The sequence below is a fragment of the Calidris pugnax genome, unplaced genomic scaffold (genome assembly GCF_001431845.1).
Source record: "Calidris pugnax isolate Ruff unplaced genomic scaffold, ASM143184v1 scaffold470, whole genome shotgun sequence".
NCBI lineage: Eukaryota > Metazoa > Chordata > Aves > Charadriiformes > Scolopacidae > Calidris > Calidris pugnax.
In genome coordinates, this window is record NW_015092761.1 from 516,119 (window position 1) to 530,404 (window position 14,286).

At 51.9% G+C, this 14,286-nt stretch overlaps 1 protein-coding gene across 1 annotated transcript in view; it reads right to left on the reverse strand.

Annotated features, from left to right (window-relative positions):
• MYOCD (myocardin) overlaps positions 1-14,097 on the reverse strand; it is a 290,754-nt gene extending 276,657 nt beyond the window's left edge. The window contains exon 1 of the mRNA XM_014962675.1: positions 13,981-14,097. The gene's annotated coding sequence lies outside the window, so the exon portion shown is untranslated. The remainder of the gene's footprint in view (positions 1-13,980) is intronic.
• Positions 14,098-14,286: the final 189 nt, after the last annotated feature.

The following is a 14,286-nucleotide window of genomic DNA, read 5'->3' on the forward strand; positions in this document are numbered from 1 at the left end:
GTTTTTTGGACAAAAAATTCCAATTTTAAAAAAAAAAAAAAAAAAACCAAAAAAAAAAACCAACAAAAAAACCCCAAAAACCGGAAATTGGGTTTCCAGTGAAATCTGAACAACCCCAAAGTGATTACAGAGTGTCTCATTTTAGCTGCCAAACTCAAAATGTCGGGGAAATTTGGAAAATCAAAAAAGTTCTGGACTAAAAGGCTCAGTCTTCAGTTGCCAAAAGAGGGACAATGCCATCTTCATGCTGCTGGATTTTAGACAAGCCTAATTTTATTCAAATTATTACATATTTTGACAAAAAACTACTCATGAAAACAACTTTTCTCAAGAACAATTTCCATTTCCCAGTTCTGTGACCCTAAAATGCATGCCAAATGTCTCTAAGAGTCAGTGTTTAATTTTATTTAACTGAAAAGCAAAATGACAATAAAGTGAATATTTCAACTGAGGCTCTGTTCTGAAAATGTATCTATTTAATGCTAAAAAGATTCAGTTTTGCAGAGCTGAAAACAATTATGAACCAAATCAATTGGGAGAAGGAATTTAATCAGAAAAATGTGAATGCTAAGTGGGAATTGTTGAAAAACATTTTACGCGTTGCCCCAAAACCACAATCCCACAATTGAGAAAGAAGGCAGCGCTGGTTAAAGTGAAAGACGACTTTGGCTTGAGAGGGAAGTGAAGACAACTTGGAAAAATAAGAAAACCATATATAACTTAAGAAAGTGGAAACTGATAATAGCAAATGAGAAGTGAAAAAGTTTAAAAAACTGGTAAGGGAAGCCAAGAGCTGAGGACATTGTATGGGCTGCAAACCTGAGGCTAATGAGAAGCAATTTCTCTTGATATAAAAGGAATAAATATAGCTCTTCTGAAGTCGCTGGTTGTGTTAGTCTGCCTCTGGATGGATGCGCAAGAGCAATCAACAGCAACAGAAGAAAGCCGACGTTTGCCAATGTTTATCGAAGTATTTGGCTGGACCAGACACCGGTAGGGCTGAAGCCTGGCATCAGCTCTGGGCCTCACCTCCAAAGGCTGCTCCAGCATGTGACAGATAGAGATTTCAGTAAAAGAAATACAATTAATGCTAATTCACATAGACTTACAGAAAATAGAATACGTCAAACTAAGATTCATCTTTTTCCTGAAATTACAAGTTTGATTGATAAAAATAATATTGGCGGTGCAATATACTTAGACTTCTGCAAGGCCATTGACTTGGTACTGTACGACATTTTGATTAAGAAACTAGAACAATACACAATCAACACGGCACATATTAAATAGATTAAAAGCTGGCTGGGTGACATGTCTCAGATGCAGTTGTAAATGGGAACTCCTCACCCAGCAGGGGTGGATTTAGCGGAGTTCCCCAGGGGTCGGCTCTTGGCCCTGTGCTATTCAACGTTTTTATCAATGATCTGAAAAAATATTAAATCATCTGTGGTAAAGTTTGCTGATGACACTGAGATTGTGAGACCGGCAAATAGAGAAGAAGCCAGATCACTTCTGCAGAATGGCCTGTGTTGATGGTTAAACTGGGCACGAGCAGATAGTTAATATACCCAAATATAGTCATACATCTAGGGAACAAGAATGCAGATTACCAGCCACACACACAAGGCACGGTCCTGGGAAGTGGTGACTATGAGACCCTGGGGAGTCTGGTAGAGCTTGAGCTGGCTGCACCCTCCTCACACATGAAGGTGGCCAAAAAGCCACCACGTTCCTTGGGCAGCAGCACCACGAGCCACAGAGAAATTACACTACCCTGCATTTGGGTGTCTGTGTCAACTCAGTACCTGGTTCTGGGGTGTTGAGAGACTCGAGGGAAAGCTGTGAAGATGACTAAAGAGAACCAAGCTTGCAGTGAGAGACCTCCAGAGCTCAATGTACTCTGCTTGCCAACAGGAGGTGCTGAGGTATCTAGATCACACATGTTTCCCCACAGAAGACTCTCCAGCCTTGCAGACAGAGCTTTATTATGATCCAATGTTCCAAAGCTGAAGCCAGGGAAACTGAAACTAGTAATATGGCATAATGCTTGTTGGCATACCAGCACGGATAATTAACCACTGGAACAATTTCCCAAGGCAGGGTGGGAATCTCCATCATTAGCAAACATCATTCTCTGTTGCTTGCTCTGATTCAAGCAGGAATGAATTTGGGCTGTGATTATACCTGATAGCCAGACAAGATAATCACAAAGGTATCTGAAGGCCTCTCAGTCCAAACAACCATGGAAAGGAACTCTGAAAATGAAACCATCACTCTCTCACTGATTCTGCTCTTACTTACAGGCAGGACCAAGCCCCAGTGTGCCCGTTCAGTCATGCCTCACTGACAGCAAAATCTTCAACCTGGGCATTTTTCCTGGTTATAAGTTTTCTACGAAAAAAACCCCCACTTATGTCCATTTCTTAGACCTGCAGGGATCTTACAGAGCAAAAGCAGAAGCAACCTCTCCTCCTTCCACGACTTGCCCTTTAGGACCTCCTTGTCCCAGCAGCCTGTGAGCCACAGGTGTTGTGAACTCAGTGAGACATGTGGTCCCATGGTGGGACTGTGTCACTTGCTGGACCCAGAGCTGTTGAACAGGCCTCCAACAGGAAGGGTCCATTGTGGTCAATTTTAGAAGGGACAAACAGTCTGGAAGGTGACAAGCCATGAATTTGTGAAGGGCTGGGCAGCTGCACATATTACTGAACATTGGGCAGCCCCTTCTGATGTGTCACACCAGGGAGCTTGTGACCTCTACCTCTATCCTTTACAGCTCTAATCCTTCTGACTTTTCTTTCATGACTCCCCTTTTCCAACCTCCTCCAAATTAACCTTTTACCAATAATTTTCTTCAAAAATAAGATTTCTATTCTTGATAAGAGTTCATTTCAAACTCTTAGGATTTTTTAATCTCAAATTAACTAAAAACTAGACTTCCTAAACAAAGGTAGGCTCTGTGTACTCCCACTGAGCTCTAGCTTTCCCTAATCTTACTTCTCAAGCAGTCTGCCTTATTCTCTGTAGTTGTCACACCTGACTCCTGGTGGCCAAAACCCGGCTATTAACTTGCCATCTGACATCCTCTCCTGTTCGTTTCCTCTCTCCCTTCCTTTAGCACTGCCACCTCCCTAGATGCTCATGACCTCTCTGGTTCCTCAACTGTACCCAACCTGATGGCTCCTACCCCCACCATGTACTGAAGACTGACCAGGTCATGAAGGCTTTTCTTGGACCCCAAGCATGGGAAGAGCTGCTGTCATCCCTACTTCATGACATGTCAGGAATTGTTCAGCAAAACAATTTTCCAGAAACTCTGATCTCTCAAAACTGACAAGGATGGGAGTCATCCTCCTCTGGGAACAGGCTGCTGTGTCACTCTCCACACCTGGGTGAGCAGGGATAGCTTCTATAGTCAGTGGTGTTTAGGAAGCATTTAATCTTGCACTAAGTAGATGTCTAAAATAGGGTGGATGATACACTACCTAGAAATGACAGCTCCTGTGCAGTGAAACAGTGGGCAGGGACTCCTGGGTTCCCTGCACATCTAGGCATGATAAACCCTGAAGTCTTCCCAGTGCCTTGGAGCCAGGAGGTCTGTGGCTCTGCCCAGTGACGGGAAATCTGTGCTGCTCACAGTAGAGACAGCTCCAGGAGGTGTGGAAGGACTGCAGAGCCTGAGCCTACATTTTGTGAGCATGGAGACAGAGACGGTCACAGAAAGAAGCACAACCATAACTTCTTGCTCCATTTCATCAGGTCTCTGTGAAGCACCATGAGCTGCTGGAAGAAGACATCTTGCAGAACAGCCCATGAAGGGGCCATTACCCACAGCATTGCAAGAAGGCAGAGGATGAGGGGAGGAGAACCAGCCCCTGGAGCCCTGTACACAGCAGTTTGGCCCTTGTCTGGCTTCCATGAGCCCCCTCTTCCCCTGCCTGCTTGCCCACAGCCATGGGGACGTGGCAGGGAGGAGATGGGCAGGAGACTTCTTGCCTTAACAGGGCAGGGGCCAGTCCAACCTGCAGCTATGATTGCCGTCATTCCCAAGTGGAAAGAGTGGCTTCAGTTTGCTGTGGCTGCCTATGTGCCAGCATCAAACATATTTTACAACTGACCTGAAAAGAATGTGTGTCACTGAAGAGGATATGTAGCCCTGGAGAACATAAAACACAGCTGCGTTGTTTAATAGTATCTCATCCACCAGATCAGAATAACAGGAGAAGATGATCTCAGGGAGATAATTCTACCCAGTGTGTTAGCAGGACGACTCCGCTACCTTCGCCAGTGGAAGATTCTTATAAATTCACTCCTCCTGCCATCCTTTTGCAAAGGGTCAGAAGATGTACTGACAATAGCAGCATGCAAATATTTCAGAACTTGGCCACACGCTGAGCAAACACTCTGGATAGCTTCACGAGTAGATTAAAATGCCAGATCAGCGAGCAATGGTGCACTTTAAATATGCTCACTAATTTATTAAGTTTATTCTTAGCAAGCTTGCAGACTTCAGAAAGTTAAATTTCTCAGTGACAAATGGCCGGGGAACTGGGCCGCCGGAGCATGCGTGCTGCAGTCAGATGGCCCCAGGGAAGGCAGCACAGGGGAGCAGATACCACCAAGAACACACCACACGGGTGAAAATCCCCAACGGAAGAGCCTGCACGGGCTTATTGTCAGGCTGCTGTGCAGCTACAGAGTACAGACCCAGGGCTCTTGGCACATCCCGCTCTTCTCCAGGGAGCTGCTGCCTCCCACTCCCAGCTCAGACACCCCTTTTCTCTTTCTCCAGGCCTGGCTGTGCGCTATGGGTTAACTGCTCCGAGCACCGCTCCTCGGGGCACACCTTGTGTCCCCACTTTAACAAGGGTCCCTCATGCTCTGGTAACAGCAACGCTCCACTCCCAGCAGCAGGTCACCCCCGGCTGAGCCAAAAGCACCTCCCCGCTGAGGAAACCATTCGCCGTGGGCCCACACGACAACCCTGTCTCTTTTCCCAGGTGCCCTGACCATGCTGTGCCCAGGACCTCTCCACCCTTCAACCCTGTGCTCAGCCCACATGAGCCACAGGCTTGGGCTTAGGAGCCCACCAATGCCTCCTCCGAGTCAAGACTGGTGGGAGGTGTCTGAGGTGGGACAGAGCAGTTACTAGACACATCTTCAGGCAGCATGGGCCACCACTGCTCCTCAGCTCTCTGCCTCTGCTGTTCTCCACAGCTCTGCAGACCTGAAGTGAGGTCTGGAGTAGCAGAATTTCCTCAGGAGGAAGCCAAGGATGGTGCTGCTGCTTGACACATATATTTTCAGTATCTTTCTTGTTCAAATTGAACTAAGGAGCGTGTTTAGAAACCCTTCTGAAAGTCCACGTGTCCACCTTTCACTGTCGCACAGCCCTGAAGATGAAGGGTGACAGCAGGACGGAGTTCTGGGATGATGTGGAGAGTCCCGTGCAGCAACATTACCCAAGCTCTCGGACTCTGGAAGGACCCTAGTGGCCCCACAACACCACGTGCCACAGGGACACAAGACAGTTCCTTCCAGGAGGGCCCTGAAACTGCTGCGCTGCTGGGGGTAAAGGAGCTATGCACCTTCTTCATGTCTGGTTTGACTGCGCTGGGGAGCACCAACACAGGAAAGAACCACAGCGGGATGGAGATGGATGCAGCCACAGGACACTCTGCTGGACTTGATGTTGGAGCCTGGTGGGACACAGGCCTGGAGCCACCCTCCAGAAAAGCCCCAGAGAAACGGAAAGCATGGAGCAGTGACACAGGGGTGCGTAAGCAACAGCCCAAAGGATTTCTCAGGCTCCAACAGCACCTAAAGGATCACTTGTGTCCCCTGAACCCTGCTCGGCAGGGAGGCTGGAGGAGCAGCAGGTCGGTCTGTGCTGGCAGCACTTCGGCACTCCACGAGCTGTTTGCAATCACTTCTGCCCTTGGCCAGGCCACCACAAAGCCACCAGGCGAAGGGAAACACATGTGGCACAGGGACAGGGGCACTGGAGCAGCAGGGAGGGCTGATCTCTGGGGAGGGAGCAGTTTGTCAGCCTGGGGCCCGGGGACTCCGCACGGCGTGGCGGGACGGCTCCTCGGCGCGGTGATGACAGCCACTGGTGGAGATGCCTACGTGCTGTTTGTGGAGCAGAAACAAGACCCCATGCGTTTTCCAGGGACAGAACGCAGCAGGGCCCTTTGAGCTGGAGCTTGCAGCTCTGTGAGGCTGTTTCGCAGCATTTGCCACATCTCTGGGGACTTATTATTCATTGTCCCACTTCAGAAAGGAGTCAAGCCCCTTCTTTAACACTGGGAGGGAAAAGACTTTCCCAGGAACATTTCCTGAGCTGACAGTGAATCCCACACGGCCCTGCAGCCCTCCGTCAACTGCAAATGCGTGTTATTGTTACTTGCACTACGAAACAAGCTGTTGGACCCAAGGCAATATGTGCTGCTGCTGGTAGTTAAACAAACTCCATATGCCCTGTCCGGCAGCTGGCTGGCCGATGTCAAAGCTCTGCAAAATGACCTGCTCTGACAGGCCTTCTCCTAGTGATCCACTTTGATTTACTGCATTGGCCTGCAGAGCAGATAGGGAACATCACACACAGACACGTGCTGGGTCTGGATCCGCACCCCATCGGGTCCATGTGCTCTCAGCTCTTTCATCCCCAGGTCCCTCTGCATTTCAGCAAGTCCTTGTAGGAGTGTCTTGAAACCATCTCCTTCAGTGAGATGCACAGCCCAGTCTCCTGATCATTTGCCCCACCTCAGCAGCAACTGAGCTTCTAGAAATGCTGAGAAGTTGCAAAACTCAGTTTGGGAATAACACGCTGTAATGAGCTGTGGGAACAACATCACTCTGCTGCTCACAAACTCATCCTGAGAGCAGAGAAGCTCCAGACACTCATCCTCAATAGGCCATGGCCACGTTTATTTCTCCCCACTGGCTACAGCACCATGTGGAGATGAATTGGCCTTGGGCGGCCTGAAAAATAACGTAAAGGGTAAAACCAGCTCTGCGGTTAATGGGATTGGGGGACTACAAGGAAAGAAGAGAGCCCTAGGGGCTGGTCCAGGGACACACAGAATCTAGGTGTGATCTGCTGCACCTGAGTGACATTTCTGAGGGCTCAGGAACAGCTTTGCTGCAGGACAGCCCCTGGGCAGTGTGGCTGGCAACATACACATGCCACTGGAGAAGGTGGGAGAACCAAAACAGAGGAAGCCAGAGTGAATAGCTGCGGTTTTCTGCAGGTCCTGCCTTTCCCCAACCTCTCCCAGGGCAGGGCCACCCCAGGTCCCCTCCATGTGAGCCTCATGCAGGGCTGGGATGAGGCTGAGCAGCGGCATGGGAGAGACAGGGATCCCTGAGCCCACAGCGACGCCGACAGAGAGAGCAGCAATGGCTTTGCACAAGCTCAACCAGGGCAAGAGGGATGTTACCAGGGAACATGGCCATTGCGGGCTGCCAGAAGCCTGACACAGGCAGGAGGACAGCGAGCTCCTGGGTGTGTCCCAGATAGTTACTGGGAATGGAGAATACCAGGCAGACTGGACACCATTCGTGCTGCTAACATGCAAAAAGACATGGGCAGGCTTCCCCTCTGCAGGTCAGAGCCTGCCTGTGGGGCTGGATGGGGCCTACCGAGATACACAGTGCCAACATGAGGTCCTCTCTCCCTCCCAAGCAGAGTCCTGGGGAACAGACGAGGAATGGCACCGGGCACCAGCTCCTCAGCACTGGCAACACCAGTGACAGTCTGAATGGGGTCAGCTCAGAGCTGTCACAGGTCCCACATCCACCTTGTGGCTCCCAAAGAGCAGCTTTTGGCACCCTAAGCTCTACTGCTGCCTGAAATGGGCAATGTTGGGACAGACCCAGAGAAGAGCAGGAACCTGTGGGGGTTGAGGTGCACCAGGCCAGTGCAGGAGAGACGCTTCACCCACAGCATGCAGCACACTCCATGTGCCATCCCACTGCCAGCCCCACAGGGGAGGCAGCAGACCCCACTCCCCGGAGCTCAAAGCAAGGGTAAGCCCCCATTCCTGAGGGTGCTGGTGGCTAACACACCCTCACGAGGAGGTCTGGAGCCAGGAAGTCCCTGGGGACAGCTGATAAGCCCTCTGCGCATATCCCCACAGAGCCCTTGCTGCAGGGGGTATTTTTATTTTTGGCTTGAGGTTGGGACATAAATCAACATGAGTCACAAAATGGAGCTAAATGCGGATGTCTGTTCCCTGCCCTCGTCCCTTCTCCAGGACAATGCTGCTTCCACTGAGCTGGTGGCTGCTGTGTGTCTGGCACACAGCACGATGGACACAGGCAGGTCCCAGCTGCAGTGGCCAAAGGATGGTGAAGGTCACTGCACTGGGCACTCTGGCTGCAGGATCACGTGCCAAGCACCAGTGTGTGGAATGGGACAGTCCTGAGAGCAGAATTCCCCATGTGCTCCGTGAGACATGCTAAGGAGAAGAGTGTGCTGACCAGGAATCCATGTGCACCACACACACAGCACAGCCTGGAAAATCCAGACAGATCTTCCAGGCCCCACCTGAGTTTCTCAGAAATTACCTTGAAGCTTAAACTAAATCACTAGTACCTGATGAGCTGCACCGGCTGACAGGACAGGAGATAACCACAGCAGGTCATGGTGAGGCCAACATGTAGAAACCCTTTTTCATGAGATCCCATCTTGACACCAACACAGAGCTAGAAGGTCCCAAAGGAGTATCCTCTGATGGCTGGATGCACCACTCCCATCCGTGATGCCCCATGTCCACAGCCAGAAGCCCCTGTCTCCTAGCTGTAGGTGCAGAGCAGGCAGGGTCTGCGCTGCCAGACTGTTCCCCCACCCATATATCAGTGAGAGGACATGGCCACAACTCCTCCCCTGCCCCCCGCGACTGCATTCCTTGTACTGTTGTCTCTGGGACCGAAAACCAGGTAGGAGCTGGCTCAGAATGAAGGACAAGTATGGAGGGTCCCTCTCTCTGCCTGTCCCATGAAACCAGCACTCCTGATTGCAGAATGTCCCTGCTTCAAGGCAAGTAGCAGATGAAACAACTCTCCTGGGAAGCAGGGGGTATAGGTGGAGACCCACTGCCACCTACGGTCAAGTGAATGAATGATGGGCCACCACAGAGACCACAAAAGCTCTACCTCTAGCCTGCAAGGCTGGTGGCAGGCACCTGGAGCCACAGAGACCTGGGAGGAGTGTTTAGGATCATACTCCTGAACATCAGAGCCTAATACCACCTCTGGGGCTCATGCACCATTTGGACAATCTCAAAATGGAGGTGCTTCTACAACAGAGCATGGATAGAGGCTCAGGCTCTGCAGACTCAGCAGAGAAATCTGCCGTCCTTGGATCACCTCAGCCAAAGAACTTATAAACTTGTCTCCTGTCCCCTTCCAGAAAGGTCCTTCCCATAACTCACCACAATGGTGCTATTGCAAGACTCCCAAACCGCAAGGAGCTGGACACCACGACCTGAAGTGCCTTTCTCCACGTTTCCCAGCTGTCAGCTCACTGCTCCTCTCCAGCCTTCCCACATGGGGGCTCTGAGTTGGACACAGCCTGTGTCTGATGCCTGGACCCAAGGTACCTGCTGGCTCCCAGTACTGAGGGTGGGCACAGGTCCTTGAGGAGAGCCAGGGTAGGGGGCTGGCAGGAGAGGTGGGCTTGAGGGGAGTTTCTGACAAGCCATGTTGTTTATGCAGTGCCTTCCCTCCAGGAGCCAGGCAAGCACAGGGAAACCCAATGGCTGATGGCTTTTTTGGGGCACAAGAGAAGGCCAGGCGGCTTCGTGAAGGAGCTGGGGAAGGAAGCCAGCAGAAGAGGTGATTGCTCAGCCCTGGTGCCTCTTACTCCTGCTCTGCTGGGTGCAAGAGTCTATGCTGCACCTCTGAACCACCCTCCAGCAGAGCCATGCTGATGGGCCCACAGGCAAGGGAAGCCTCGGGCTGGCACCATGAGCAATGTCCCTGACCACATGCTATGGGACATCACTGAGCTTCTCCAGGAGTAAGGGACCATCTGCAAACCATCTGCACTCAACAGCCAGCCTGTGCAGGAGGACACAGACAGCCAGGCTGCTGGGACCTAAAGGCAGGTGGGAAAGTTGACATATAACCCTGTCACCAACATGTCCCATCTGGCAGGACAACATTCCGGTGGGTCCTTGTCCTTCAGCTCTGTCCTGTGTTTGCACCCCCGGTCTGAGGTACCCCAAACTCATGGGATGCACACATACCCCAAACCCAAGGGCAGGGGCTGGATCTCTTCCCCATCTCATACCCAGGACAGTAACTTAGCTCCTCTCCAATAACAGGCGAGAAGGCCAAGAAATAAAGCAGGTACATTCCGGGAATGCTGCGGCAGCAAACACGGCATGAATCACGGCAGTCAGGCATCCCAAAAGACGCGCTTGTCCACCCGGGGTGAGCAGCCCACCTTTGGAGCTCAGCCTTCAAGCAGGAGACAGGTCCTGCAGACCGGGAGTGGAGAAGGAGCTGGACAACCAGCCAGGCAGAGGGACGCTCTGCTTCAGCCACAGCAGATGGAAGAGCCTCACAATGTCCCCATGCCCATTCCTCTGGCTGCATCCCACCTCAATCAGAAACCTCAGCTGCTCACTGACATCAAACCAGCTCCACCAGCTCTTCTTTGGCCACCTGAGCCCACCCTGTAAACTGACCACCACAGTGCTACTTTCGAAACCCACTCCTGCCTTTATCCCTCCAGGACCTTGAGACCTCCTTTGTGCTTTTGGCACAGGGGACTGCTTCTGCCACAATCCACAAACCTTCTGTTCTTCTGAAATGTCCCTACCTGAATGCCCACAGGGTTTAATGTGGCCACGTGCCAAACGGAGGGACCCTGGAGAAAAGCAGCAATGTGACAAGGTTTGCAGGAAGGGCCACAGGGAAAACTGACTGAGTAGGAACTCTGGACTTGGGACTGTGGCTTGGAGAGAAAATATAACACAGAGAAGGACATCCAGAATTAGGGAGAACATTACTGGTCGTTGTGTCTACACAACAGGCGGGATGCGGGAACATGGGAATGGGTTCAGAGAAGAACTACAAGAAAGATTTGCAGCCTTGGAAACTGCAGTACCATGGAAGGTAGAAGAAGCCCAACCTCTTTTCCTCATGCTGGCCAAAGCTAAAACAAGACTTAGTCCCACTCAGCAAGCACCTGTTGGGAAGCTCTCTGCTCCCACAGAGCCTGGGCACTTCTAATGGAGAAAGCAAAGTGCCTGTTGTAACCCATGTGGTTGCTTACTCATCCCAACCAGCTCTGACATGGGAAGAGGCGCTTTCTCGGCTGGGATCACCCGGATCTGCTCTGCCCACAGCTACAAGGCAAGGAAGCCAAAAGTGGAGTGCTGCCCCAGGAGCAGGCTGATCTCCATCGATATAAAGGCTGGAGATTGTAGAGAGGCAGGGGATGGTCTCTTCTCCTAAGTGACAGGTGACAGGACAAGGGGAAATGGCCTCAAGTTGGCAAGGGGAGGTTCAGATTGGATATTAGGAAAAAAATATACACTGAAAGGGTTATTAATCATTGGAATGGGCTGCCCAGGGAGGTGGTTGAGGCACCATCCTGGAAGTATTTAAAAGACGGGTTGACATAGCGCTTAGTGACATGGTTTAGTGTTGGTTTTATCAGAGTTAGGTTGATGGTTGGACTAGATGATCTGAAAGGTCCTTTCCAACCCAAACAATTCTATGATTCTATGATGGGACAGGTCTCCTGCCTCCCTGACCCTTTCTGGGTGCAGTAACCACCATCACCACCAGAGAGAGGGCACTGGGGTGGCGGCAGCAGGGAGGCAGCGAATTTATTTGGACACAGGGGTGGCCGCAGGAGAGCCCATCTCTTTCTTCTCCGCAGGGACCATGCCAGCCCAGTGAGGTCCCTGCTGGTTTCCTCTTGGCTGTCAGGCTGCGAGCGTGTTGCAGCAGCCCTGCCAGGCTTTTAACGCGAGCACAGCGCTCGCACAGCAGGACCGGGCTGGCCTGGCCGGCCTCCAGCCCTGGCTGCCATAAAACGGGAAATAAGGGAATTGGAGCGAGACCACAGCGACCACCAACCAGCCTCCACTGGCAGCACCGGGGCACCCCCCCGGCCAGGCAGGAGCAGGCAGCAGCACATCACCCCCTGCCCCACGAGCCCAGGCACCAGCAGCCGGTGGAGCTGCTCGGAGGAGGATGAGGATGGGAAGGAAGCCATCTCCCCTGCCCTCCTCGGATGCTGCTGGGAAGCAGGGCAGGCAGCAGCCCCGGGATGCTGTGTGCAGCCCCGGTCACAGAACAGTATGGAGTTTTCTGCTGGTTACATCTTTTATGAAAAGTTGCTGGCAAAAATGTACATTTTCTTTGGCTGCGTTTTGCACGGATCTGGCAAAAATGTAACGTTAGTGTCTCCCCTTGAGAAAACTTTATTGAGTGGAACAAAGTTGGATATTTTTAGCTACCCATTGTTAGCTGAAGAGCAAAGCCATAACTAAGATATTTTGTCTCTTACACTGAAACGGCACTATCAGACAAATCCATGTACAGTCATATGTGGCTGCCCATTCAGATGGAGCACGAGAGGGAAACTATTTTTAGCCTGTATGCTCCACGCAGCAACCACATTTCCCTTCCCCTGGATGCTGGACCACCAAACCACGGGGACAGCACCGGAGAGAGCAGCATTGGAGCCTGGGACGTGGGGTCACTGACTCCTGCTGCCCCCCGGGCCATCTGACAAATGACATGTACGGGAGAGATCGGGTCATGAAATCCTAAAATAAAAATTTAAATTTTCGGCCTTCTGTGGCTTTTTTCCCACTCGGAGCTGAAATGATGCGTGTTCCATCAACAGGCAACAGGGAGAAGTCAACCAGAGCCAAGACGGATCTTAGCAAAGCAGCAATTGTTACACACAGCACCAAAACCCGAACCCTCATCACTTTTCCAAAACCACGTGTGTGTGCCCCAAGGGCCGCTCCGATGAGGAGAGAGGTTGCCCATGGGCAGCACTGGGTGACACAGCCTGCCAGGAAGGGGAACCAGCACAGCCCTGTCCTGGCAGCGCTGCCGTGCGTCCCGCTCCTGCTCCGTGTAACTCTTCTGGGAATGTGCCCATCCCGCGGCTGCCACGGCGCTGCTTTCAAAAGCATTAACCCTGGAACAGCAGAAAGCCTGACAAAGCCTCCCCTGAGCGCTTCAGCACTCGGCAAATGACATCAGTAGTTTATGATGGCAATATTTTGCAATGCTTTCATTTAGAAGAAACAAAGCAGTCCGTAAATGCCCTGGATTTTTGAGCATGAGCGATGCTGGGAGCTTTTTCTGAACATTTTTTATGGGTTGCATTGGTGAGTCACGGAGAAGTTGCATTAAATGGCTGAGCATTTGGTGCAACCGAAATGACCCTCCACAGTTCAAACGAAGCCTTGACACTGTCCTCCTGTCAAAGCAGGAGAGGGAGGAACACAAGCAGGTGACATCCCACAGCCTGACCCGCTGGGAGAGAGACCCTGTGCTCCGGCTGGGGTGGTGGGATCAGAGCAACCACCAGAGCAGCCTCCAGACGGCTGCAGCAAAGCAAGAGCCTTGGGGAACCTCCCATGGCCCTTCACCACCAGCCTCCCTGCACAGAGCCAGCCCCTGCGTCCCCTCCACAGCTCCCTGCCGGCCCCTCTGGGAAGGTCACCTCCTTGTTTGCTAAATGCACCTTGTGCCTGTCCCCGAGCAAGTGTCACGCTCCGTGAGGTTTGCACAGAGTCCCAGACCCACCGGGTGCAGGGGGCCACCGAGGCCCCACCACCAGCCCCAGGGAAGCCATGGGGAGCGGCAATGACTGCCTGTGCCCCGTCCCCCTGGAGATGCCGCAGCAGGTAGGAGCTGTGTGTCACCAGACCCAAACACACACGGGAGAAGGCAGCCAGAAGAACAGAAAGACATTAAGTAGGAAACGTAAATTACCTGCAAACTTTTCAGCTGAGCTACAGTGTCCCGGAGGAGATGCTGCTTTTGTGACTCCTTGCTTTTTCCGTGGGCTGGGGCTGCGTTTATCAGGGAGCAGTGATTGTTTTTACAAACTTGAAGCACAGTAAGAACTGGTTTAAAATAGAGTGAAAGGAGCTGGTGCGGGTGGAATTAGACAAACTCTGAGAGCCGCTTTTCCAAAAATAAATTAACTTCTTGCAGCCCGCGGAGCGGAGGAGGGGAGGCCGGGGGCTGGCCGGGCAGGCTGCCGGGGGCTGCCGGGGGGCTGCGGCCGGGGGCTGC